Source organism: Bufo bufo, chromosome 5, assembly GCF_905171765.1.
Source record: "Bufo bufo chromosome 5, aBufBuf1.1, whole genome shotgun sequence".
Classification (NCBI taxonomy): domain Eukaryota; kingdom Metazoa; phylum Chordata; class Amphibia; order Anura; family Bufonidae; genus Bufo; species Bufo bufo.
In genome coordinates, this window is record NC_053393.1 from 391704266 (window position 1) to 391731386 (window position 27121).

At 45.4% G+C, this 27121-nt stretch overlaps 1 long non-coding RNA gene across 1 annotated transcript; it reads left to right on the forward strand.

The window, feature by feature from the left end:
• Positions 1–26820, forward strand: LOC121001581. Its single transcript, XR_005779094.1, has 3 exons — positions 1–13; positions 16164–16172; positions 26692–26820. It is a non-coding gene; the product is annotated as an uncharacterized LOC121001581 (long non-coding RNA).
• The last annotated feature ends 301 nt before the right edge of the window (positions 26821–27121 follow it).

Here is a 27121-nt window from a genome sequence, read left to right on the forward strand (position 1 = left end):
GAGATGTGCTGAGGTGGTATTCCCATGTCCTCATCATCAGAAAAAATAAGTGGTTGTGCGTTAGTGCATTCTATCTCTTCCACCCCTGGGGAAGGGCTAGGTAGATGCCCTTGGGAAACCCTGGCAGCAGAGTCTTCAAACAGCATAAGAGACTGCTGCATAACTTGAGGCTCAGACATGATATGCATGGGGGTGATGTGACAGACCGATGGGCTTGGTTTTCATGCGCCATCTGTGCGCTTTCTGCAGAAGACTGGGTGGGAGATAATGTGAACGTGCTGGATCCACTGTCGGCCACCCAATTGACTAATGCCTGTACCTGCTCAGGCCTTACCATCCTTAGAACGGCATTGGGCCCCACCAAATATCGCTGTAAATTCTGCTGGCTACTGGGACCTGAGGTAGTTGGTTCACTAGGACGTGTGGCTGTGGCAGAACGGCCACGTCCTCTCCCAGCACCAGAGGGTCCACTAACACCACCACGACCATGTCCACGTCCGCGTCCGCGTCCCTTATTAGATGTTTTCCTCATTGTTCCCGTTCACCACAATTTTGAGAATGGCAAATTTGGGAATAGTTTTTCAACCCAGAACAAAAAGTGTGCTTTTACGGTCACTACAAATAACTTGACCAGCTAAAACAGTACAGATTTGATTGAATAGAAATGTGAGGCCTGTTTTTTTTTGCGCTGTGTGACAGGTATAGGTTTAATTACAGAATTAGACTTGTATCTGCACGGTAGCGTGTGTGTTAGGTTTTTCTGAATGACACTATCAGCACCTTCAATGTAAGATATCCTTTTTGGGATAGATTTCAAGTAGGCCTCATATAGCAGAAACTAGTTATTTTGAGAATGGCAAATTTGGGAATAGTTTTTCAACCCAGAACAAAAAGTGTGCTTTTACGGTCACTACAAATAACTTGACCAGCTAAAATAGTACAAATTTGGTTGAATAGAAATGTCAGGTCAATTTTTTAGGCGCTGGGTGACAGGCTCAACTTGCCCCTGATGTAGTATATGGCCAAAAAATAACCACACTATTGATGGTTAAATGCACTTGGGTGACACAGGCTCAGCCTGCACCAGATGTAGTATATGGCCAAAAAATAACCAGACTGTTGATGGTTAAATGCACTTCGGTGACACAGGCTCAGCCTGCAGCTGATGTAGTATATGGCCAAAAAATAACCAGACTGTTGATGGTTAAATGCACTTCGGTGACACAGGCTCAGCCTGCAGCTGATGTAGGATATAGCAAAAAATAACCACACTATTGATGGTTAAATACACTTGGTGATAGCTTGTGCTGGCGCACCACAAGCCACAAAATGGCAGCCGATCACCACAGAAAAAAGTGATCTAAAAACGCTCTGGGCAGCCTCAAAAAAGTGAGCAAGTCGATACTAGCACTTCAATGATCCACAGCTGCAGATCGATCACAGAATGAAGTCTTTTGGAGGAGTTATTCACTGCCTAATCTCGCCCTAACGTCGCAGCAGCAACCTCTCCCTATGCTTGAATCAGCAGAGTGACGTGCAGCGCTACGTGACCCAAGCTTATATAGAGGCTGGGTCACATGCTGCACTGGCCAATCACAGCCATGCCAATAGTAGGCAAGGCTGTGATGGCCTCTTGGGGCAAGTAGTATGACGCTTGTTGATTGGCTGCTTTGCAGCCTTTCAAAAAGCGCCAAGAAAGCGCCGAACACCGAACCCGAACCCGGACTTTTACGAAAATGTTCGGGTCCGTGTCACGGACACCCCAAAATTCGGTACGAACCAGAACTATACACACCACATGTGTTTCAGAGCGGCCCGCGGCGCAGGCACAGGTAAGGACTTACCCCTGCATTGTCGGGCTTGGGAGTGAAGATGGCAGATCGCATGTGTTCGTCAGCGAACACTGCGAACTGGCCATCACTGCCTAGGACCCAGCTCTGCGAGGCATCAGTGCTACCCACTGAGCCACTATGCTGCCCAGTTGTCGATTTATTCAAAGTTTCTAGCAAGAATAACAGAGGAATGGTGCAAGTTATAAGATGCAGAATTTGTATATTTTGGGGAATACCATTATTTATTCAACCGAACAGGTCAAGAGAGCAATTGAGTACATTTACCTCCTGCCCTGATTGTACATTGTTACGAAATATATCGATGTTATAAAATTATTATTACTATTATTTTTAAGCAGTTTGACTTCTAATGTTATAATATGGCTTTTGAGGAAGGGTTGAGATGCATGCATATATATACATATATGCATGCAAATACGTGCATGCATGTATGATATATATACATGCATTAATGGTCACTTCATAGGATGATGTGCGCGGATGTGCCCAGCATCTGCGCACATCTGCCCTTAGTGGCCCACAGGGGCTCATGGTGGCCCCTGTGGGGAAAATGTGCCCCCTTTATGTCCCTTTCATATATATATATACATGTGCCTCCTTATATGTGTCCCCTTATAGTTAGTATATATTTCCTGTAAGACCGTGTATATTTTGGCCCTGTATGGCAAGTGGGGACATATGCATGTCCCCTGTATGTGATGCCCCAGATATATGCGAGGGTGTGTGTATATATAGATATGTGTGTATGTGTTTGCACACGTGTCTATGTATATACACTTATGTCAGCATGACAGTATGTATGTGGGCTTATTGCTGCCCATTCATACCCCCGGTTTTGCATGTGTATGTGTTTATAGATGTGCCCCAAGCATCTGTGGATATATATATGTAATATGTACTATGTATATATGCAATTCCAACTCTTATCAACAGAGTTGTTTAGAGAAAAACTTGTGCTGATAGCCTGTAGGATAACAGCTGATTAGCATCTAGTCCCCTTTTGTTCAGGCCCCAAACAATCAGACTCTCTGGCACCGTTTGTGAGGGGACTTTCTAACCAGAGACATCAAATACCTGTTTTCCACACCTCTGCCCATGGCTAAACTCCATGCCCCTACTCCCAGCATTTTTGGGACTAGGGGGGAGGATTCTTGGGATTGTAGGAAGGCACACTATGATGTCACATGCCTGAGGAAGGAGGAGGGGGCTGTTTTTGGGCTATAATAACCCAAACCGGACAGAGGTGCGGCCTCTTGCAACTGGACTAGAATCAGAGACACATGGGAGAGAGCAGCTCCATGACGGGCACCTGGAGAAGGCCGGCCTACTAACTCTGGAAGGATTAAGTATCTACCTGTCTAGCCCCTACCTACCCCTCACATACCCCCTATATCCCCAATAATAGTCCCTTCCCTGCCACCAACACATCCCATTTTAACCCCTATAACTATACCCATACCCCCTACAACCCCTTGCCCATAACTCACCACCCTATGATCCCTCTCTCTGTCATCCACTCCTACCATTGCCCTGTACCTCAGCAATCACTTGCAAGGTATTAACCCTGGCATTGCTGAATCCCTAACCACCTAACAGGAGCATCCCTGTTATCACTTGCAAGGTATTAACCCTTGCATTGCTGTATCCTAACAGGAGCATCCCTGTTATCACTTGCAAGGTATTAACCCTTGCATTGCTGTATCCAACCCTTGCATTGCTGGATCCCTACCCTTTAGTTCCCCTTACCCTAATCCTACTATACTTGCAAGGCATTAACCCTTGCATTGCTGGACCCCTACCCAATGTCTGTGGACTGCATTCACCCCTGCAGTGCCACCAATAACCCTTCGTCGTACTCTTAGGGATAGAATTAGACAGGTGGGGTGGGCTGCTAATACGTGTGTGTATGTGTGTATTGTATAGTTAGTTTGTGGGTGGAACTTGGGAATTGTGTAGTGTAGTTTAGTGCTGTATTTATAGTACTGTATTGTTAGTGTATTGCGTGCGTAGTGTATTGTTGGTATTAATGAATACTATGTTTTATTTATAACTATCTGTGTAATGTGTGGTTATTAGCGATAGTTAGTTTAGTAAGGTGCATGCAGCTAGCTTAGTGATTAGCGTAAGGCAAAGTATAGTGAAAGTATTGTATTATTAGTATATAAAGGTATAAATGGGCGGAGTCATCAATAGACGGCTCCTCCCATTTATGAATATTAATTATTGATATTTGCATAAATATTAGTGATTAATATTCCCCTTTTACATTGGCGAGCCAGGCCCACTGCTTAGATTTTGAAATCTGTGTTTGGTTTTGAGGCTAGAGGTCCATTACACTGTCAATTATCTGGCAAGAGACGCGGTCAGTGGTCTGAGCGTCTAAGACCTGATAATTAGAACAGGTAACGCGACTCTTCCTTACGGTGGTTTGAGGCTAGAGGTCGGTTATACTGTGAATTGTCAGGCAAGAGAGACACGGTCAGTGGTCTGAGCGTCTAGGACCTGATAATTCGGACAGGTAACGCGACTCTTCTTTATAGCACCAAACGCAGATCAAAATCTTTAGCAGAGAATCTATTGTCTATCTGTGAACTAATATTTTGCTATTTGCTTTACACAGTCACTGTGATTGCGAGGGAGAAGAGGACACGTCACTGAAAGAGATCCATCTTCGTTGGAGCGGCGTACAAGTCCGGCTGGTCGGGAAGAAGCGATCCGGAAGAAAAAGGACTTCTTCCAAGCAGCTGTTAGGACGAAGAGGTATGGCCCCAATGAAAAGATGGACGCTCAGCAAACGGTGAGTATGGACTTCCCCACACTGCAACACTTGAACAGACACAGCACATTTAACCCCATCCTCCCCACCACATACAAGTCAGCAGAAATGCTGTGGTCCGATTTGTTAGCACAGGCTTGTAGTTATGACAGGCTTTGTGTTAACAAACGGACGGTGTTGAACAAGGCCACCAAACTGCTTCGGATGCTAGCCAAACTCGTTCATACGTTTGAGGCTAGCATCTGTAAGCCAAAGGAAGTGGCGCTGGTGTCTCAGTCAACGGAGACAATTCCTCCGACCATTCACTGCCAGTGCTGTGCCGGTAATTCAAACCAGGTTTCGGCATTGCGGACACAGCTGGCGGAGATTGTGCAGTCTACTGTTGACCGAGATGCGCAGGTGGCTAGGTTAGAGTCACAGTTAGTAGAGCTGCAGAGGCAGAAGGAGGAAATTGAGGCTAAGTTGACTCAGTCTTATACTGAGGTCAAGGCCTTCAAGGAGCAGACTGCCTATACTGACGTGACGGTGGCCAAATTGAAGGCTCAGGTTACTGTAAGCTCCCAGATAATAACTGGCATGCAACAGGTCATCACCGAGTTGGTGCCGGCCCTTTCTTTTCCCGTAAAGTCAGGGTCGGAATCTCCCAAAACTTTGCCCTATGCAGGGCAAAAAGGGGGGAGAGTAGTCTGTGACGGGCCAAATCACCAGACCAAGCCTGTCCAGACTAAGAGAGATTTTTCCCTGACTTTAGGGAAAAGTAAGATTGTGAAAAGCGCCTCCCTGAAGATGGAACAATTCAGGGAGCGCGGATGCAGTGTGGACGGACCTAAGCCATACCGGGCAAACATCAAATGTTTTGCGTGTGGTGGCTTGGGTCATATAGCAAAACACTGCAAAACACACAAAACAGAAAGCCCAATCAGGTGCTACAGGTGTGGGAACAAAGGACACATTGCAAGGAATTGCCCTTGTGCAAGTAATTGCAATGTGTCCAGTGATGGGATTCAGGTAACAAATCGTGCAGTGGGGTCTAGTCAGCCTGGCCATAAAGGGGTTACCTCTCGGCAGCATCACCAGCTTCTGAGGGGTCAGAGTGGCCAAGCTAGGCTAGGCAACATTTGACACCCCTGTACTATTTGTTACACAGTTTGTTCCCTGTGTATGTCCATGTTGTGTGTTTTTGTTATCTGTTTGTAAGTTTTCTTGATGTTAATGGTGATAGTCCTTGTCTACGAATGTGTTCCACCATGCTGATTTATGTAGTTTGTTGTAAGTCCCGTCTGCTGTTTGTGTTTCATTCTGTGTCCCCTTGGAGTGGAACAGTGTTATACTGTGGATCGAGAACGTATAGGTTCGCGAGCAGATAATTTCACACGGGAAATCCTGCACAAAGGATGATGTGATGTTATTCTGGGCAACCAGGGTCTCAGATCGATACAGATGACACGGTTGTGCTCAAGGTTTTCGGTAGGGCTGTGTTGCGCTGGGGACTGGGGCGGACAGACAACATTGGTGTAGTGTTGTGCTGCTCACTTAATTCTAGTCCGAGCAGGTAGCACAGCTCTGATAGGGATTGGACGCAGAGTGTTTGGCAGCAGAGTGTGGACTGTGTTCTTGTGTTGTGGGGTCCTGGGGAGCCGGGGCATGACTCATGCCATTGGTTCTGCGGGCCTCCACGGGACAGGATCACAGGGGGAAATCAGCCTGGGTACACATGAGTTGACAGGGATACGGTGCCATCAATAACAAGATGGTGCTTTGTCCACAGCACTTCAGTTATCCTAACCTAGTAGGGTGGCCATCCTTATCTGTTGGTGCAGAGGGATGTGCAGCAGAGGACGCGATCCTCTGAAGGTAGGGTGTTCAGACACCAGTGTTAGGATAACAAGGGGTCCTGTGAGATAAAGGGCAGCCCAATACCTTTCTCTACTCATGGGTCAAAGGTATTGGTGCTGGGATTTTTTTACATTTAATTGCACCGTGAGGAGCGCCTGGTATTTTCTTCTGCCATAGGTGTGTTTATATGAAGCAGAGGAAAAACCCAGATGACGCCACAGAAGAGACCAGCTATCCCCCCTGACACTCTTGTGAGGCTCCAGAGGATCCCACTGGATTTTGCCAACCAAGCGACCTTTGTTTAGAGGTGTTCTAGAGATGGAGGACTGTGCCACAATCCAGCGGGAGCATTATCTCAGGCTCTGGAGAAAGACTTGGAGACGTTCGGGTGGAAGAGTTTATTTTACGATCGCTTGTTTCACCCAGTGAAACTTCTTCTGGTTCTGGTCATTGTCATATCGGAGGGTCAATGGACTTATTGACCAAATACACCAGAACCAGACAGAACTTTACAGAACTAACCGGACGAGGAGGCTCAGGACATAACTCCAACTTTGTCCTGTAGCCAAATATGTTATGGACACTTTCTTTCCTATGAGGGTTCGGGACGTATAACATGTACTACCCTGAAACCTCATAGCACATTGTATTGTATATATATTGATTATGTTTGTTGGTTGATTGTGTACCCATAGACACTCTAGGTACAAATGTGTGACAGCCTATACCCAGGGAAACTCGCCCAACGCATTGCGGTGAGTTATAATTTGGCTGTACACATTTGCAGGTCACCATAATTAACAATGGAAGAACAATGATTTCAAGCATCACCCTCCTTTTAACATGTCAAGTCTGCCATTTTAACCCAAACAGCCTAACATAATGATCTCCAACCTTGTGCTCGTCAACATTCTCACCTGAGTTAACAAGACGATTACTGAAATGATCTCAGCAGGTCCTTTAATGACAGCAATGAAATGCAGTGGAAAGTTGTTTTTGGGATTAAGTTAATTTTCATGGCAAAGAAGGACTATGCAATTCATCTGATCACTCTTCATAACATTCTGGAGTATATGCAAATTGCTATTATAAAAACTTAAGCAGCAACTTTTCCAATTTCCAATATTTATGTAATTCTCAAAACTTTTGGCCACGACTGTACATAGCCTTGGAGACTTAAATAATAGGGAACATTAAGAAAGCACAGAAAAATTTATTTTTCAAGATTGTTCTGCTGCATGCAGCGGTATTTGTCCTGAAGAATTACATCATTTATGCCAGAAATCTGTTGGATCCGATTATAATCAATGGGGATCTGGTGGTATTTGGTGATGTTTGGCTATGCCAGATAAGGTAACACCAGTAGTCTGTTTCTCTGACGAAACAGACTACCGGAGTTACCTGCTGCAGATATGAATGAAGCCTTAGACTGCGCTGATATCCATCCACTGTCCTCTAGAGTTGGCTGATCCGTGCTTCAAATATCTCACAGGACTTAGGCTAAAAAAGTTCATCCAGCAATATTAGGCTAATTTCACACTAGCGTTTCTATTTTCCAGTATTGAGATCAGTCATAGGGTCTCAATACCGGAAAAAAATGCCTCAGTTTTGTCCCCTTTCATTGTCAATGGGGACAAAACGTAACTGAACAGAATTGAGTGCTCCAAAATACATTTCATTCTGTTTGGTTGTGTTCCCATACCGGAGAGCAAACCACAGCATCCTGCGGTTTTCTTTCCATCATGGGATGTGGAGCAAAACTGATCCGTCATGACCCACAATGCAAGTCAATGGGAACGTTTTCTCTGACACAATTTGACACAATAGAAAACTGATCCGCCCCCCATTGACTTTCAATGGAGTTCATGACAGATCCATCTTGGCTATGTTAAAGATAATACAACCGGATCCGTTCAGAACGGATGCAGATGGTTGTATAATCAGTAACAGGAGCGTTTTTGCTGAACCCTGCCGGATCCAGCAAAAACGCTAGTGTGAAAGTAGCCTTAGGCAGTCATATTACAATGCAGTGCTACCATATACAGTATAGACCAAAAGTTTGGACACACCTTCTCATTCAAAGCGTTTTCTTTATTTTCATGACTATGAAGGCATCAAAACTATGAATTAACACATGTGGAATTATATACATAACAAACAAGTGTGAAACAACTGAAAATATGTCATATTCTAGGTTCTTCAAAGTAGCCACCTTTTGCTTTGATTACTACTTTGCACACTCTTGGCATTCTCTTGATGAGCTTCAAGAGGTAGTCCCCTGAAATGGTCTTCCATCAGTCTTGAAGGAGTTCCCAGAGATGCTTAGCACTTGTTGGCCCTTTTGCCTTCACTCTGCGGTCCAGCTCACCCCAAACCATCTCGATTGGGTTCAGGTCCGGTGACTGTGGAGGCCAGGTCATCTGGCGCAGCACCCCATCACTCTCCTTCATGGTCAAATAGCCCTTACTTTCAAAGTTTTCCCAATTTTTCGACTGACTGACTGACCGACCTTCATTTCTTAAAGTAATGATGGCCACTCGTTTTTCTTTACTTAGCTGCTTTTTTCTTGCCATAATACAAATTCTAACAGTCTATTCAGTAGGACTATCAGCTGTGTATCTACCTGACTTCTCCTCAACGCCACTGATGGTCCAAACCCTATTTATAAGGCAATAAATCCCACTTATTAAACCTGACAGGGCACACCTGTGAAGTGAAAACCATTTCAGGGGACTACCTCTTGAAGCTCATCAAGAGAATGCCAAGAGTGTGCAAAGCAGTAATCAAAGCAAAAGGTGGCTACTTTGAAGAACCTAGAATATGACATATTTTCAGTTGTTTCACACTTGTTTGTTATGTATATAATTCCACATGTGTTAATTCATAGTTTTGATGCCTTCATAGTCATAAAAATAAAGAAAACTCTTTGAATGAGAAGGTGTGTCCAAACTTTTGGTCTGTACTGTATATTGTTCAATGTCATTATTACTGCTAATGTAAATATAGCAATGTGTACTCATACATGGTTTTATTTTTTGTTTCTGGAAGCAGAATGGCTAGGCGCACCACAGACTGCAAGTTAGTTTGTGATTAAAGGGGTTGTATCATAAAGACAAATTATCCCCTATCCACAGAATTGGCAGAGATCGGATCACAGCAGCTCCCGCTGATTACAAGAATGGAGGCCTGTGCTCCCCATTTGAATGAACCATCGGGGACCCCAAAGCTAGGAACCCTGCTGATGAGATATTTAATCTCTATCTAGTAGATAGGGGATAAGTTGTCTTCATGGGATAACCCCTTTAATTTAGGTTGTTCTGGATGTGGCTACCATGTGAGGTTGCAGCATAGTGCACCCACTATGTCATCAACCTTTATTCTCATGCAGTAGTCTTGCTTAGATATAGCAGCCGGAAGGTCAACCATACACAGGGGTGCATCTAGGCTTTCTTCTGCTTCAGCCAAAAATTGAAATGGCACCCCCCATGCCAAATTCTCAACCTAACCCCTTCCCTTCCCTCCAGCCCTATGTTAAAGACATACTTGGATAACATAACATACAATGCTACAAAACATACAGGGTAATACAGTACTAACTACCTCTTATATCCAGTGATGTCTCCTCTGATGTAGACATTCTCTTTCCTCATCTTCTCCATTCAGCCCAGACTGCCATGATGATTTCTTTCAGCCATCTCTTGTTTCTGCAGAGTTTGACAGACAAACATCTTAGTTTCCTACTTTTCCATTATCCTGCCACCCCCAATACTGTGCCCACTGTGCTCCCCAATACTATACTGAAGAAACAGATTAACCACATTGATCGTGGCAATTCAATAATTATTGCTACACTGTGCCCTAAAAAATAACTGACTAGGAATAGTGCCCCTGACAGTAATAGTGCTGTAAACATAGTGTCCCCGAAAAAAAATTGTGCTAAGCTAATACTGTGCCACTGTTCCTCCACAGTAATTGTTCTCCCAAAGTCCCACCAATAGTAATAATTCTCTGTCAGAGTGCACTTAGTATTAACAGTGCCCCCAATAGTAATAATGTCCCCCATTGTGCCCCAGAAGTAATAATGCTCCTATAGTGCCCATACTATTAATCATGTCCCCATAGTCCCCCATTCATAATAAAGACCACCATAATGCCCCACAGCAGTAATAATTCCTAGTATAATATGTGTCAGGAGAAAAAATACACTCTTATAATGTGTGTCAGTACAAAAATACTCCCTAATAATGTGTGCCAGTATCAACAATACTTGCTTATAATGTGTGCTAGTACAAACAATACCCCACTATAATGTGTGCCAGGATGAAAAATACTCCATTATAATATGTGCCAGTACAAAAATACCCCTTTATAATCTGCGGCAGTACAAGAAATGTCCCCTTTATAATGTGTGCTAGTACAAAAATATCCCTTTATAATGTGCACCAATACAGCAAATGCCGCCTTATAATGTGTGCTAGTATAAACAATACCCCCTTATACTGTGTGCCAGTATGAAAAATATCCCCTTATATTGTGTGCCAGTACAAAAAAAATACCCCTTTCTGTGTGTCAGTACAAAAAATGCCACCTTATAGTGCCACCAGTACAGTTAATATTCCCATAGTGCCCCCTTATGTGTGCCAGTACTAAAAATGCCCCCCTTCTGTCTGCCAGTACAAACAAAATACCCCCTTTCAGTGCTCCCAGTAGAGCTAATGTCCTCATAGTGTAACACCCAAGAGTGGTGTTACCACTTCTTCACCTTGCTACTGTCTTTATTGGTCTAACCTCATGTCATCTTGTGTATTTATTCCAGGTCCTCCACAATGTGCATTCCAATTTTGTTATGCAACTGTTAAGTTCACATGTAATGTGCCTGGTTCACAAGCAGGTGGCAGCAAACACAGCAGAGCTGTATGTAGATAGAATGGAACCTTGCATTCCATTCTAACCCCCCTCTAGAGAGAAGTGGGTGAGTCCTACTTCCTGAAGGAAGGGTGGGGCAGAAGTCCAGTTAGTCTAGCTTACCCCCTGCTAGGGAACAGGTGTGCAGGGGCACATCTCTGCTGGATGTGCCCAAGCCAGCCAGAGCACCCTCAGCTCTGCTGGCCATGGAGGCAAAAGCTCAGAGCCTCAGGAGCCAGGAGGAAAGTTCCCTGGCCTAATCTAGAGTCCGACCAGAGAGAGAAGGGCAGCATACAAGAAGAAGCAACGTCACACAGTCAGCCTGTCAGTACAGCAGAGCCAGAGAGAAACAGATGTAGCAGCGTCGAGATTGCCTGCCAGTTTTAATGCTAAAGCCTGCTGGGACCAAGACAAAATCTGTAAACTGTTTTGGAGAAGCGTTTATTAAAGTAAAGCTGTTGTTCAACTACATACAAGGCCTGGACTCAATCTTTCTTTCAAATCCCTCAATTATTCCCCATATTTATTGCTTTGGAGCCAAAGCCTGGGGTCCAGCCGTATCCAGGTAGGAGCACCGTGACACATATAGAGAGACATTTTAGGCATTCCTACACCTGGGTCACACATTATAGAGGGTCCTAGGGGGAGGAGCCCGTGGCAATAGTCCACTCTTATAATATGTGTGCCAGTACAAAGAAAATACCACCTTATTTGTCCTAGTACAAAAAATACCCCCTTTTAGTGACCCCAGTAGAGCATATAACTGTGCTCCCCCCCAGTTATAATAATGCCCCCCATAGTGGCCTAATGGCATGCTGCCAAATAAAAATAATAAACACCAATACCTACTTCCATGCAGCTGTCAGCGATGCAGTACAGGGCATAGGCTTGTTCTGCCCTATGCCCTGATCTGTATGCTGGCCTGCTCAGGCGGTGCGATGACATCATTGCGCCGCCTGCAACAACTTCTGATAGGCTTCAGACCTAGTGCCTGTAGCCTATCAGAGGGAACAGTGGGGCAGGGAGACATAGGGACGGGGATGGCGATACAGTTAAATATGGAGAGATGGGCGCTTCCACATTAGAAGTGCTCATTGCCCATGGCCCTGCCACAGCCCCCACTTGTCGCTAGATGGTGCTTTGTTGGCGGTGCCTTGACCATGTGACACTCACTTAGGGAGAACTTTCAACATTATTCATCTGCTCACAGTATTCCTGTTTTTCTTATTTGCAAGCCAGGTGCTCACCTGCATTAACAGAAAGTGTAGAAAAGAGACAAACCTCACGTGATAAATGGCTATTTAAAATAAATCATCAATCTTCCTAGCATATATACAAAAAAAACTATTATACACATCAGTTAAAATTTATAGAATAAACCTCAGTATAAATTATAGCCATTAGTAAAAAAAAATAACATGAATCATTCCCATGGACGCTTGTCGTGGATTTGTCAACGCGCACAAAAATATTAGCTTCACTGTACGAACGTAGTATACCTCGGCTGTTGTGTGGCAAGCTAAGAAATGCCCAGAAATACGGGATGGGTAATATTTTACACTTTTATCTAGCTAATGGTTTTGCTTGACTTAAACTTGTAGTACATTTACACGGTGTTCTCTGTATGCAAACTCCAAAGGGATTAATGCATCAGCATGAATCTTGGCAAGGATAAATACGTGGTCTGTGCTTTCGCCATTTATTTACAAGAAGTGATATTAAAATAAAGTGCAATCATGTTTCTATTTAAAAGTGGTTACAGCCAACACTATTGCAAAATAGTCCTGGATCGTACCCAAGGGCTGCACCTGCAGAGATTTCTCCGTAACGGGCACAACAGTGGAGCTTTCAGGTTAGGCCTAAACAACGCTCCTGTCATATTACTGGCAAAAGGAGAGCAGAAAATGAAACATTTGTTTGGTCCCTGTGCTCGTGGCTCTTCACGGAAGCCAAAGAGCGACTCTTCCATTACCACCCTGTTAAAATGTTTTACTTTGCCCTATAAATGAATAAAGCATCTTTTCAGTCTCGGGCAGGCCAGATGTACGGAGCTGATGGAATTGCCTTTCTTCTTTCTTGCGATCTATCTGCTTCTCTTTCCTGGATGCGATCCTGCCTCTTCAAGTTAAACAAATTAACACAATGGATTAAATATTCCTGCTGGGAAAATGAAGACGCGCAGAAAAGCTTACTGTTTACTATCGCTTGTCTCATTGCAGAAAAATAATGATGTCATGTTCCGCATGCCGTCTGTTTAGGTGAGGCAATGAGATGTTTTTGAAAGCCATTGTAAAGGGGGAAAATTAACCACTAATATTTATGCAAATATCAATAATTAAGATTCATAAATGGGAGGAGCCGTCTATTGATGACTCCGCCCATTTATACCTTTATATACTAATGATACAATACTTTCACTATACTTTGCCTTACGCTAATCACTAAGCTAGCTGCATGCGCCTTACTAAACTAACTATCGCTAATAACCACACATTACACAGATAGTTATAAATAAAACATAGTATTTATTAATACCAACAATACACTACGCACGCAATACACTAACAATACAGTACTATAAATACAGCACTAAACTACACTACACAGTTCCCAAGTTCCACCCACAAACTAACTATACAATACACACATACACACACGTATTAGCAGCCCACCCCACCTGTCTAATTCTATCCCTAAGAGTACGACGAAGGGTTATTGGTGGCACTGCAGGGGTGAATGCAGTCCACAGACATTGGGTAGGTGTCCAGCAATGCAAGGGTTAATGCCTTGCAAGTATAGTAGAATTAGGGTAAGGGGAACTAAAGGGTAGGGATCCAGCAATGCAAGGGTTGGATATAGCAATGCAAGGGTTAATACCTTGCAAGTGATAACAGGGAACAGGGATGCTCCTGTTAGGTGGTTAGGGATTCAGCAATGCCAGGGTTAATACCTTGCAAGTGATTGCTGAGGTACAGGGCAATGGTAGGAGTGGATGACAGGGAGAGGGATCATAGGGTGGTGAGTTATGGGCAAGGGGTTGTAGGGGGTATGGGTATAGTTATAGGGGTTGAAATAGGATGTGTTGGTGGCAGGGAAGGGACTATTATTGGGGATATAGGGGGTATGTGAGGGGTAGGTAGGGGCTAGACAGGTAGATACTTAATCCTTCCAGAGTTAGTAGGCCGGCCTTCTCCAGGTGCCCGTCATGGAGCTGCTCTCTCCCATGTGTCTCTGATTCTAGTCCAGTTGCAAGAGGCCGCATTTCTGTCCGGTTTGGGTTATTATAGCCCAAAAACAGCCCCCTCCTCCTTCCTCAGGCATGTGACATCATAGTGTGCCTTCCTACAATCCCAAGAGTCCTCCCCCCTAGTCCCAAAAATGCTGGGAGTAGAGGCATGGAGTTTAGTCATGGGCAGAGGTGTGGAAAACAGGTATTTGATGTCTCTGGTTAGAAAGTCCCCTCACAAACGGTGCCAGAGAGTCTGATTGTTTGGGGCCTGAACAAAAGGGGACTAGATGCTAATCAGCTGTTATCCTACAGGCTATCAGCACAAGTTTTTCTCTAAACAACTCTGTTGATAAGAGTTGGAATTGCATATATACATAGTACATATTACATATATATATCCACAGATGCTTGGGGCACATCTATAAACACATACACATACAAAACCGGGGGTATGAATGGGCAGCAATAAGCCCACATACATACTGTCATGCTGACATAAGTGTACTGTATGTACTATGTATCTGACACTGGCTGGACACACTTTACAGTAGACTCAGTGTTGGTTATATATTAGAGAAGATACTAGTAGCTTGTGATGAGGCAGAACTTGGTTTACTTGTTTAGATTAAGTTCCAAACATACAAGACATTTCAGCAAACTGTAACAGCAGCCATCTTGGTATAAAGAGAGAAAGAGAGAACCAACAAGTTTTACAGATATATAAAACTGGTAACCTTAACATACAATGCCATCTACTGGTCAAGTGATATGAATACACAATACTGTATATGGTACATGCTGTTGCATCCCCAACACTCAGGACTACAGAGTAGCAGTACTATCCTTTTAGAATTATACAGGCAGAGCTAGACTCAAACAGTATGTTTCAGGGGAACAAGACAGCTGAGTGAGGGACCTATGGAGGTATATGTATGGCCCTTCCAATAGAGCACCGTTCCCAGTCCAGCCTCCCTCAAACTGTGTCTGACCAGGGAGGGATTGTCTGTCTATGTGCATGAGACTGCTAGGGGCACAATCCCCCTGGCTCGTTTGTATGTTATTGGGGTGTGTAGGAAGATGAGTAGGGTGCATCTTATTTTTATCAAGAAGCATCGCACCGCCAGTGGTCAACTCTTTCTGAAGAGTGTGTGTTCATGGTAAAAAAGATCCTCTGACAATATTAAATACTCTCACACCTTATCATATATCTGCCAGATATACAATATGGCCAGGGGGGTATGATACACTACTTTCAATAGTTATTTGAAATTATTTTTTGGTTTTTAACTGTCTTTGCCAGGCAGTGATTATATTTCCTTAGTTTTAACGGAAATGTTCTTAAGCCATGATTTCTGTATGTGAGTACTGTATAGCACTCTTTGGGTGCCAGGCTGTCCAGTCAAAGCCATACAGCATTTAGTTTGTACATTAGGTATCCAGCCAGTGCTTCCAGACAATTGAGGCCAACATGATATGAACTGTTAATGGATTAGTTATAGGGCAGTGGATTTGGGGTATTTTATCATCATACCATAGCTGTCTCCCACGAGGGATCACTAATGAGAGATTCCGTGTCTGTCTCTTATGAGAGTGTGCTCTCTGTTTATTAAAGCAATCCTCCGGTTCAAGATTTTAAACAAAATACATTAACTAGGGAAAGAACAGAACTAGAGTTGAGCGAACACCTGGATTTTCGGGTTCGAGAAGTTCGGACGAACTTCCCGAAAATGTTCGGGTTCGGGATCCGAACTCGACCCGAACTTCGCCCCGAACCACATTGAAGTCAATGGGGACCCGAACAAAAGGCAGCAAAATGTAGGTAAATCCCCTGAAACAAATGTGGATAGGGAAATGAATAAAAAAAAAAATAATAATAATAATAATAATAAACCAATATCAATTGGAGAGAGGTCCCATAGCAGAGAATCAGGCTTCATGTCACCCACCACTGGAACAGGCCTCTGTGAGATATTTAGGCCCCGGCACCCAGACAGAGGAGAGAGGTCCCATAGCAGAGAATCAGGCTTCATGTCATAGCAGAGAATCAGGCTTCATGTCACCCACCACTGGAACAGGCCACTGTCATATATTTTTAGGCCCCGGAACCCAGACAGAGGAGAGAGGTCCCATAGCAGAGAATCAAGCTTCATGTCATAGCAGAGAATCAGGCTTCATGTCACCCACCACTGGAACAGGCCACTGTCAGATATTTTTAGGCCCCGGCACCCAGACAGAGGAGAGAGGTCCCATAGCAGAGAATCAGGCTTCATGTCACCCACCACTGGAACAGGCCATTGTCAGATATTTTTAGGTCCCGGCACCCAGACAGAGGAGAGGTTCGTTCAACTTTGGGTTGCCCCGCAATATAATGGTAAAATTAAAAAAAGAGGATTGAATGAGGAAGTGTCCTGGAGTACAAGAATATATGGTTAAGGGGAGGTAGTTATAAATGTCTAATCTGCACAAGGGATGGACAGGTCCTGTGGGATCCATGCCTGGTTCATTCTTATGAACGTCAGCTTGTCCACATTGGCTGTAGACAGGCGGCTGCGTTTGTCTGTAATGACGCACCCTGCCGTGCTGAATACACGTTCAGACAAAACGCTGGCCGCCGGGCAGGCCAGCACCTCCAAGGCATAAAAGGCTAGCTCTGGCCACGTGGACAATTTGGAGACCCAGAAGTTGAATGGGGCCGAACCATCAGTCAGTACGTGGAGGGGTGTGCACACGTACTGTTCCACCATGTTAGTGAAATGTTACCTCCTGCTAACACGTTCCGTATCAGGTGGTGGTGCAGTTAGCTGTGGCGTGGTGACAAAACTTTTCCAGATCTCTGCCATGCTAACCCTGCCCTCAGAGGAGCTGGCCGTGACACAGCTGCGTTGGCGACCTCTTGCTCCTTCTCTGCCTTCGCCTTGGGCTTCCACTTGTTCCCCTGTGACATTTGGGAATGCTCTCAGTAGCGCGTCTACCAACGTGCGCTTGTACTCGCGCATCTTCCTATCACGCTCCAGTGCAGGGAAGTAAGGTGGGCACATTGTCTTTGTACCGGGGATCCAGCAGGGTGGCAACCCAGTAGTCCGCACACGTTAAAATGTGGGCAACTCTGCTGTCGTTGCGCAGGCACTGCAGCATGTAGTCGCTCATGTGTGCCAGGCTGCCCAGAGGTAAGGCGTATCGTCATCGTCCTGCGTTTCTCCCCAGCCACGCACCAGTGATGGGCCCAAGCTGCATTGGGTGCCACCCCTCTGTGAACATGCTTCATCCTCCTCCTCCTCCACCTCCTCCTCATCCTCGTCCTCCAGTAGTGGGCCCTGTCTGGCCACATTTGTACCTGGCCTCTGCTGTTGCAAAAAACCTCCCTCTGAGTAACTTCTAAGAGACTGGCCTGAAAGTGCTAAAAATTACCCCTCTTCCTCCTCCTCCTCCTGGGCCACCTCCTCTTCCATCATTACCCTAAGTCTCAAGGAGACATAGAAGTGGTATTGTAACGCTGATAACGGCGTCATCGCCACTGGCCATGTTGGTGGAGTACTCGAAACAGTGCAACAGGGCACACAGGTCTCGCATGGAGGCCCAGTCATTGGTGGTGAAGTGGTGCTGTTCCGCAGTGCGACTGACCCGTGCGTGCTGCAGCTGAAACTCCACTATGCCCTGCTGCTGATCGCACAGTCTGTCCAGCATGTGCAAGGTGGAGTTCCACCTGGTGAGCACGTCGCATATGAGGCGGTGAGCGGGAAGGCCGAAGTTACGCTGTAGCGCAGACAGGCGAGCAGCGGCAGGATGTGAACGCGGGAAGCGCGCACAGACGGCCCGCACTTTATTCAGCAGCTCTGACATGTCGGGGTAGTTGTGAATGAACTTCTGCACCACCAAATTCTGCACATGCGCCAGGCAAGGAATGTGCGTCAAACCGGCTAGTTCCAGAGCTGCGACGAGATTTCGCCCATTATCGCACACCACCAGGCCGGGCTTGAGGCTTACCGGCAGCAACCACTCGTGAGCCTCGGTCTGTTGTTCAATACCCCGCCACAACTCCTGCGCGGTGTGGGGCCTGTCCCCCAAACAAATGAGTTTCAGAATGGCCTGCTGACGTTTACCCCGGGCTGTGCTGAAGTTGGTGGTGAAGGTGTGTGGCTGACTGGATGAGCAGGTGGAAGAAGAGGAGGAGGAAGCCGAGTAGGAGGAGGAGGCTACAGGAGGCAAAGAATGTTGCCCTGCAATCCTTGGCGGCGGAAGGACGTGTGCCAAAGAGCTCTCCGCCTGGGGCCCAGCGTGTGAAGTTATTGAGGATGACCCTATCAGCACCTTAAATGTAATATACCCTTTTATGGATAGATTTAAACTTGGCCTGCTACAGCAGAAACTACTGATTTAGGGAATTGCTAATTTGGGAATTGTATTTCAACCCAGAACAAAAACTGTGCTTTGACGGACACTAAATAACCTGACCAGCCACAGCAGTAACCACAGATTTAGGCCTCATGCACACGACCGTTTTTTTTTTAAGGTCCGCAAAAACGGGGTCCGTCGGTCCGTGATCCGTGACCGTTTTTTCGTCCGTGGGTCTTCCTTAATTTTTGGAGGATCCACGGACATGAAAAAAAAGTCGTTTTGGTGTCCGCCTGGCCGTGCGGAGCCAAACGGATCCGTCCTGATTTACAATGCAAGTCAATGGGGACGGATCCGTTTGACGTTGACACAATATCGTCCATTTGCAAACGGATCCGTCCCCCATTGACTTTCAATGTAAAGTCAGGAGTTAATATACCATAGGATCAGAGTTTTCTCCAATCCGATGGTATATTTTAACTTGAAGCGTCCCTATCACCATCGGAACGCCTCTATGTTAGAATATACCATCGGATTTGAGTTAGATCGTGAAACTCATATCCGACAGTATATTCTAACACAGAGACGTTCCCATAGTGATGGGGACGCTTCAAGTTAGAATATCCTACGAACTGTGTACATGACCGCCCCCTGCTGCCTGGCAGCACCCGATCTCTTACAGGGGGCTGTGATCCGCACAATTAACCCCTCAGGTGCCGCACCTGAGAGGTTAATTGTGCGTATCATAGCCCCCTGTAAGAGATCAGGTGCTGCCAGGCAGGAGGGGGCAGACCCCCTCCCTCCCCAATATTATATTCATTGGTGGCCAGTGCGGCCTCCCCTCTCTCCCCCCCTTGTTAAAATCACGTTCCGAATCCCCCATCATTGGTGGCCAGTGCGGCCTCACATCTCCCCCCCCTAGTTAAAATCACGTTCCGAATCCCCTATCATTGGTGGCCAGTGCGGCCTCACATCTCCCCCCCCTAGTTAAAATCACGTTCCGAATCCCCCATCATTGGTGTCCAGTGCGGCCTCACATCTCCCCCCCTAGTTAAAATCACGTTCCCCCATCATTGGTGGCAGTGGAGAGTTCCGATCGGAGTCCCAGTTTAATCGCTGGGGCTCCGATCGGTAACCATGGCAACCAGGACGCTACTGCAGTCCTGGTTGCCATGGTTACTTAGCAATTTTTAGAAGCATTACACTTACCTGTGAGCTGCGATGTCTGTGACCGGCCGGGCGCTCCTCCTACTGGTAAGTGAAAGGTCTGTGCGGCGCATTGCCTTACCAGTAGGAGGAGCGCCCGGTCGGTCACAGACATCGCAGCTCGCAGGTAAGTATAATGCTTCTAAAAATTGCTAAGTAACCATGGCAACCAGGACTGCAGTAGCGATTAAACTGGGACTCCAGCAGACAGTATTAAAAATTGGCTAGTCACAGCTGAAACACCAGATTTAAGGTACTGCTATTTTGACAATTGTATTTCACCCCTCAATAAAATAGCAAGCACAGCCAAGCCCCTGATGTAGGATATAGCAAAAAAAAAAAAAAAAACACACTATTGATGGTTAAATGGACTTGGTGGCAGCTTGTGCTGGCACACCACAAGACACATAATGGGCGCCGAGCACCCCAGAAAAAAGTGACATAAAAACGCTCTGGGCAGCCTAAAAACAATGAGCAATTAACTAGCAGAAGTTGAATCATACACAGCTGTAGATCGATCACTTCAGTAAGTGTTTTTGATGAGTAAATCCCTGCCTAATCTGGCCCTAACAGCAGCAGCTGCATCCTATCCCTACACTGACCAGAGCAGAGTGACGTGCGGCGCTACGTGACTCCAGCTTAAATAGAGGCTGGGTCACATGCTGCACTGGCCAATCACAGCCATGCCAATAGTAGGCATGGCTGTGATGGCCTCTTGGGGCAAGTAGTATGACGCTTGTTGATTGGCTGCTTTGCAGCCTTTCAAAAAGCGCCAAGAAAGCACCGAACACTGAACCCGAACCCGGACTTTTACATAAATGTTCGGGTTTGGGTCCGTGTCACGAACACCCCAAAATTCGGTACGAACCCAAACTATACAGTTCGGGTTCGCTCATCCCTAAACAGAACACTTACCTGGTGACCTCCTTTTCATGTTTTCAGCAACAGATTCGATTCCTGGACTCCTCTTTCATCCAAGATGGCTACACCTCTTGTCAGACTACCTAAAGACTCTTCTTGCTGCCCTTTAGATTGGCTAGCACTGATCATGTGAGTCGTGCAGGCCGGTCCAAGAGCAGGGCTGGTCAAGCAGGAATTATCTTGGACTTCTAATGCACACTATGCATCAGTCAGCTTGAGAGCTGGTGCGGCCATCTTGAACGACAAAAGAGCCCGGGAATCAGTGGAACTGCAGCTGAAAAGATGAAAAAGTCACCATCTAAGGCTACTTTTACACTAGCGTTTTGGCTTTCCGTTTGTGAGATCCGTCATGGGCTCTCACAAGCTGTCCAAAATAGATCAGTTTTGCCCTAATGCATTCTGAATGTAAAAGGATCCGCTCAGAATGCCTCAGTTTGCAACCGATCAGTCACCATTCCGCTCGGGAGGCGGACACCAAAACACTGCCTGCTGCGTTTTGCTGTCCGTCCTGGGATATGGAGCGAGACAGATCCATCCTGACACACAATGTACAGTGCTGCCCATTTTCTATTGATTATTGAGAAGGGTATGAATACTTTTGGACTGGACACTTTTTGCTCAAATGTAAATAAAAGCTGAGAAATGTTATTTTTTCCACAATAATGCCTCTTGTAAATCGTCTTATTATCTTATGGGAGACACCTATGTAATTTCCCATCAAAAAATTACTTGCTGGTTGAATAAAAGTAACTTTAAGTCAAAATTTGCCAGTGGTATGAATAATTATGGGAAGCACTGTAAGTCAATGGGGACGGATCCGTTTTCTCTGACACAATAGAAAACAGATCCGTCCCCCATTGACTTTCAATGGTGTTCATGATGGATCCATCTTGGCTATATAAGACATAATACAACCGGATCCGTTCATGACGGATGCATGCGGTTGTATTATTGTAACTGAAGCGTTTTTGCAGATCCATGAAAGTAGCCTAAGTGTTCTGTTGATTCTCTAGTTAATGTGCATCTATTTCTTGAACTGGAGGGTCACTTTAATTAATTAATTAATTTTTAACTTGTTATTTTTGATGCGCCTGTATAAGGCCCCCTGCACACGAGCGTGTGCTTCATGTTGCCGTATTGCGGACCCATTCACTTGAATGGGTCCGTGATCCACTGCGGCTGCCCCACGGACTGTGTTCGTGCATTGCGGCCCGCATTTTGTGGGCCGCAGCACGACCACGGGGTGCACACGTTCGTGTGCAGGGGGCCTAAGGCTGTACAAATACTTTGATTTCCCTATCTTAAAGGGATTGTTCATAGGGTTTTAGGCTGACCTCACCACCAGCCCTGGCCAGAGCCCTAGCTGCTGGTTCCCGGCTCCTTTGCTCCCCCAAAGTTGCTGCCTCACTCAAGTCTCCTACTGTCAGTATCGGCTTTGATGCTGCTGCAGCCAATGACTGGCCACAGAGGTGACCTGCCCCCCTTGTGTCACGTGATGCAAAGGTGCCAGGGCACTGCTGCGACCACTCATTGGCTGCAGCAGCGTCAAAGCAGATATTGATGGATGGGACGAAAAAACATTCTGAAGGCTTATGTAATGCCAAAAGTTCTATATGTTATGCAATTAGTCCCGATCTGGCTCCCTAAATCTTTCCTCAAGAGTGTGAAGAGTATGTTCTCTAAGTTCCTGTGGAACAGTAGGAAACCTAAGATATCCCATGAAATCCTAATCAGAAATAAGGAGAAGGGAGGACTAGGTCTACCGGATGTAACCAGATACTATAGAGCGATACAACTTAATAGATAGCTTGAAATGGTAGATCCAAAAAGATGCCCAGATGTTCAAGCCATCTGTAGACACAGCATAGGAAGACATTTCCAGAAACACCTATGGCTCCCAGATAGGAACATTCACAGAGACATGACTATAGATCCACTGATTCGTGGTCTTGGAGAGGTATGGAGAGACATGAGCAAAACATTAGCTCCTGATCCTTCACCTTTGCTGCCTGTGAGCCTATTACCAGATCTCCTAAACCGTGATAACTTAGACAAACCACATCTTTGGAACTCTCTAACATTGGTAAGGCTTGGTGAAATTACCCCAAATGTAGAGGCTTCCATTTTAGGAGCTCTTCCATGCTCGATCACTGAATCTCCAGGGTTTTTCCTTGCAAAGCCACATATTAAAGCTGTGTGTGGGGAGTTGAAAGAGAAGTGCTCTCTCCAGAGGTCCTTAACTGAATTTGAGAAATTAATCTTATCACCACTTACTGCTGCTAAGAAGGTGTCGAAGCTCTACCCAGTGGTGGGAGGCGAGGGTGAACCTCTGAAGCCTGTGTACATCAGAGAATGGGAGTTGGACAGGGTAATGACTGATACTGAGGTAAAGCAGATACTGAGGAATTCACATGGTTTCTCCCGCTGCATCCGACTGCAGGAGAACCATTTTAAACTACTAACCAGGTGGTATAAAACCCCTGACTTTCTCTACAAGAGAGGTCTAGCCTCTACAAGGGAATGTTGGAGATGCGGTGTTGGTGTAGGTTCCCTATCACATATCTGGTGGAATTGCCCTCAGATTAAGTCCTACTGGAAGGAAATAGAAGCATTGATTCAAAAACTTACAACTCCCAACTTTAGACTTACATTAGAGATGGTGGCCCTTGCGCTTCCAACCCCCCAAAACTCCCCCTCAAAAAAGAATCTGATCTCACATATTATAGCTGCGGCTAAAACATTAATCCCCTTACATTGGCTAGATGTTAACCCCCCTTCTATACAAGAATTGAAAGCCAAGGTGACACAAATATACAGATTTGAAGAAATTCACAAAGATATGGAGTCCTTGGAGGTCTCTGGCGTAGGTGAACCCTGACTTCTTGACTAAACAGATGCAATAATATTTAGACCTGAGACGTTGATATCTGTGCCCCCCCCCCCCCCCTCTTCCCTCTCTTTCTCTCTCCTTGTGACTATTCTTTTCCTTCCTACTCTTATTCTTGATTTCTTGCTCTTCCCTTATTTCTTTTCACTGCCTTCATTTATTATCTTATGCCTCGCACATGGATCGAGCAGAGAGCGCTGTGGATGATCTCTGGAAAAGAATCCCCCCGCTCTCCTTCATTTCCCTAGCTATTATAAGGAACTAAAAGGAAATGACAAATGTTTCAAAATCCATGTATGTGCATGATCATCTTACAATGTTGAATATTGTATGACTTTGGATATTAATGCCATAATGATTTGCATTTATGTCATGCTAATATGTTTTTATTATTTGACTATATAAAAATGAAAAATGAAGAATATATAAAAAGCAGATATTGACAGTGGGAGACCTGAGCAAGGGACATGTGGTGGTAGAGCAAAGGAGCCGGGATCTAGCAGTGGGGAGCAGGTAAGTGCTTCCCCTTGCAGGCCTAACCAGCAGAAGGGTTTGCCCAAAACACTCTCAAAAGGTGAACAACCCTTTTTAGCATCCTATCATGTAGTCATGTTCTTGCACAATGCTGAAATAAATCGGATATTACTGTATATCACAGAATAACAGAAAGCTAAGGGAGTCACCATGCATTATGGTTAAATATGGGTTTTTTATTTGTTCTGCTATAAAGGGTACAAAAAAACCATTTCAGAACACGGCATAAATTAAGGTCTCAGCCTAGTAACTTAGTCTTTTGGTTTGAATCATTGTCCATTGACTTTCTTTGCATCTCCGCTTGGAGCATAATTTTACTTTATCTGAGACATACACACACGCACGGACAAACACAAACTACAAGTGAATGTTCTAATTCTCTGCACCAGGGAGATAAGTGACCTTCTAAACAAAAGAACGGCAGCGGCTCCACATTTCTATTGCCTCACTAATTCCATTTAACCAGTTCTCTGCACACTGGTATGGCTTTTACATTAGTGAATATTTTTATGCATGAATATGATGAGAGTTATTCCAGCATGAACGCCATGCATGCTTACACACATGAACGCATAGACCTCCACTCTTCTTCACCGGAAAAGCCCATATCCCCTGCTGATTTGAAATTGCGCCCCATGGGCTTCATTTGATTGTGCGGAAGGTTCTGACCGACACCGAAGAACATTGTATTATAAGAAAGCCCTTAAAATCCTGCACACGGTCCTACATTATCAGAATCTATTGTTCGTATAATCAGCCTTTTCTTTTAATTTATGAGGAGAAATGTAAGAAAAAAAAAAAAAAAGCTTCCCCTGAATTTCTAGAAGATGGCGGTAATGAAGCTCTAAAGGAATAGTCAAGGGAGTAGGCTAATTAAAATGCAGCAGGGTGTAAAGGAAGAGGTAGCAGCAGCGCACGCGGCTCTGCCTCTGGTTTACCCACACTAATTGACAGGAGGTACAGTGCTACTCGGCACACACACAGAGCTAACACTAATGGAGTCAGCACAAGCTGATCTTACTGCCTGACTTGTCTCATTATCGACCTTGAACTGGCAAAGGTCAGACGATGGCGCTGCTTTCATCAACATGACAGGTGTCTGAGGATCTATCTTTTTGTACTGCAATAACTTGGCAGTTGTCTAATCCTGTATATGAAATACTGAAGTGATGGTTTTTGTTTGAAAAAGGGAGAATAGCAACCTTTGGTGAAGGTGGGTCTTTAGCGACCCAATAAGATTTATTAATAAGGATGGCACTAAATGGCTCTGAACCGCCAAGTCCTGCAGTTATATATTTTTTTTTTAGATGAGGCAGCAGCGCGTACACATAGATCATTCCGTGAAGATATACTGTATGGCCTATAAGTGGGTTTGGGGGTCATTTCATCTAATTGTCAATTGTTAAAAAGGAACATCAAATGAGGCATGGAGCCATAAAGCCTTTAGAGAAAAACATTAGCTTCCAAGAGCTAAGTGACTTTCAGCACTGTCATAGGATGCCTTTCCAGGCAGTTACTATGCCCCTGCTAGTGATGCCTCCGTAAAATGGAAATGTGCATGTAAAAACAGCAGCTAACGTACAAAGTGGTCAACTATACGAGTCCGCAGAACGGGGGAACTAAGTGCTACCCTGCATAGTGCATAAGTCATCTGTACTTGATCGCAACACTTGACAGACCTACACAGTGCACTGACCACTAACCTATTTAATAGATGTGGGACGTGGGTGTAGCACTGGTGGGTGCCTATGTTCCTATTCAATGCGTACAGAAAGAGAGAAAAAGTATATATACCCCTCAAAAAAGATGGGATAGGTACAAGGACCAGAGCAGGGGCTGGTGCTCCACCAACATCCAGCACAAAGTTCAGCCATAAAACACTACTGAGCTAGCTAATAGGGTGTAATATGAATATTATAGCAAACAATGCAGCCCCAATAAGTGGGGGGGGGGGGGGGGAGATGTGTGCTAAAATAATAAACGGAAAAACACCAAAATTCAAGGAAAGGGGGTTGCTATGTAAATGGGGTTTGCTATGTAAGTGAACGGAACGGCCTTACCATATTGTTGTAGGACTGGTACTGGACAGGGGACCATGTGGTTCCGGATACATATTATGGGTAATCCAAGGAGGAGAAATGGGGTCCAGGTGTCCGGGCAGTGGTGGCACTGCTTGGTCGGGAGGTATCTATCCCTGAATAAACCCTAAAAGTTAGGGCTCGTTTACACGACCGTTGCCCCCACGTGCCTGTGCTGTGGACCACAAATTGCAGTCCGCAATGCACGGGCACCGACTGTGGGCCAGCCGCATGCGGATTGCAAACCCATTCACTTGAATGAGTCCGTGATCCGTCCGTTCCACAAAAAGATAGAGCAAGTTCTATCTTTTTGCGGTGCGGAGGGACGGAACGGAACCCCAGGAAGTACTCCGTAGTGCTTCCGTGGTTTTCCGTTCCATGCTTCCGTTCCGCACCACATCTCTGGATTTGCGGACCCAATCAAGTGAATGGGTCCTCATCTGTGATGCGGAATGCACACGGCCGGTGCCCCGTGTATTGCGGAACCGCCGTATGTGGGCCGATATACGTCAACGAAGGGGCAACTGTTGTGTGCCCCTCCGTTGCCGTATTGTGGCCTGCATA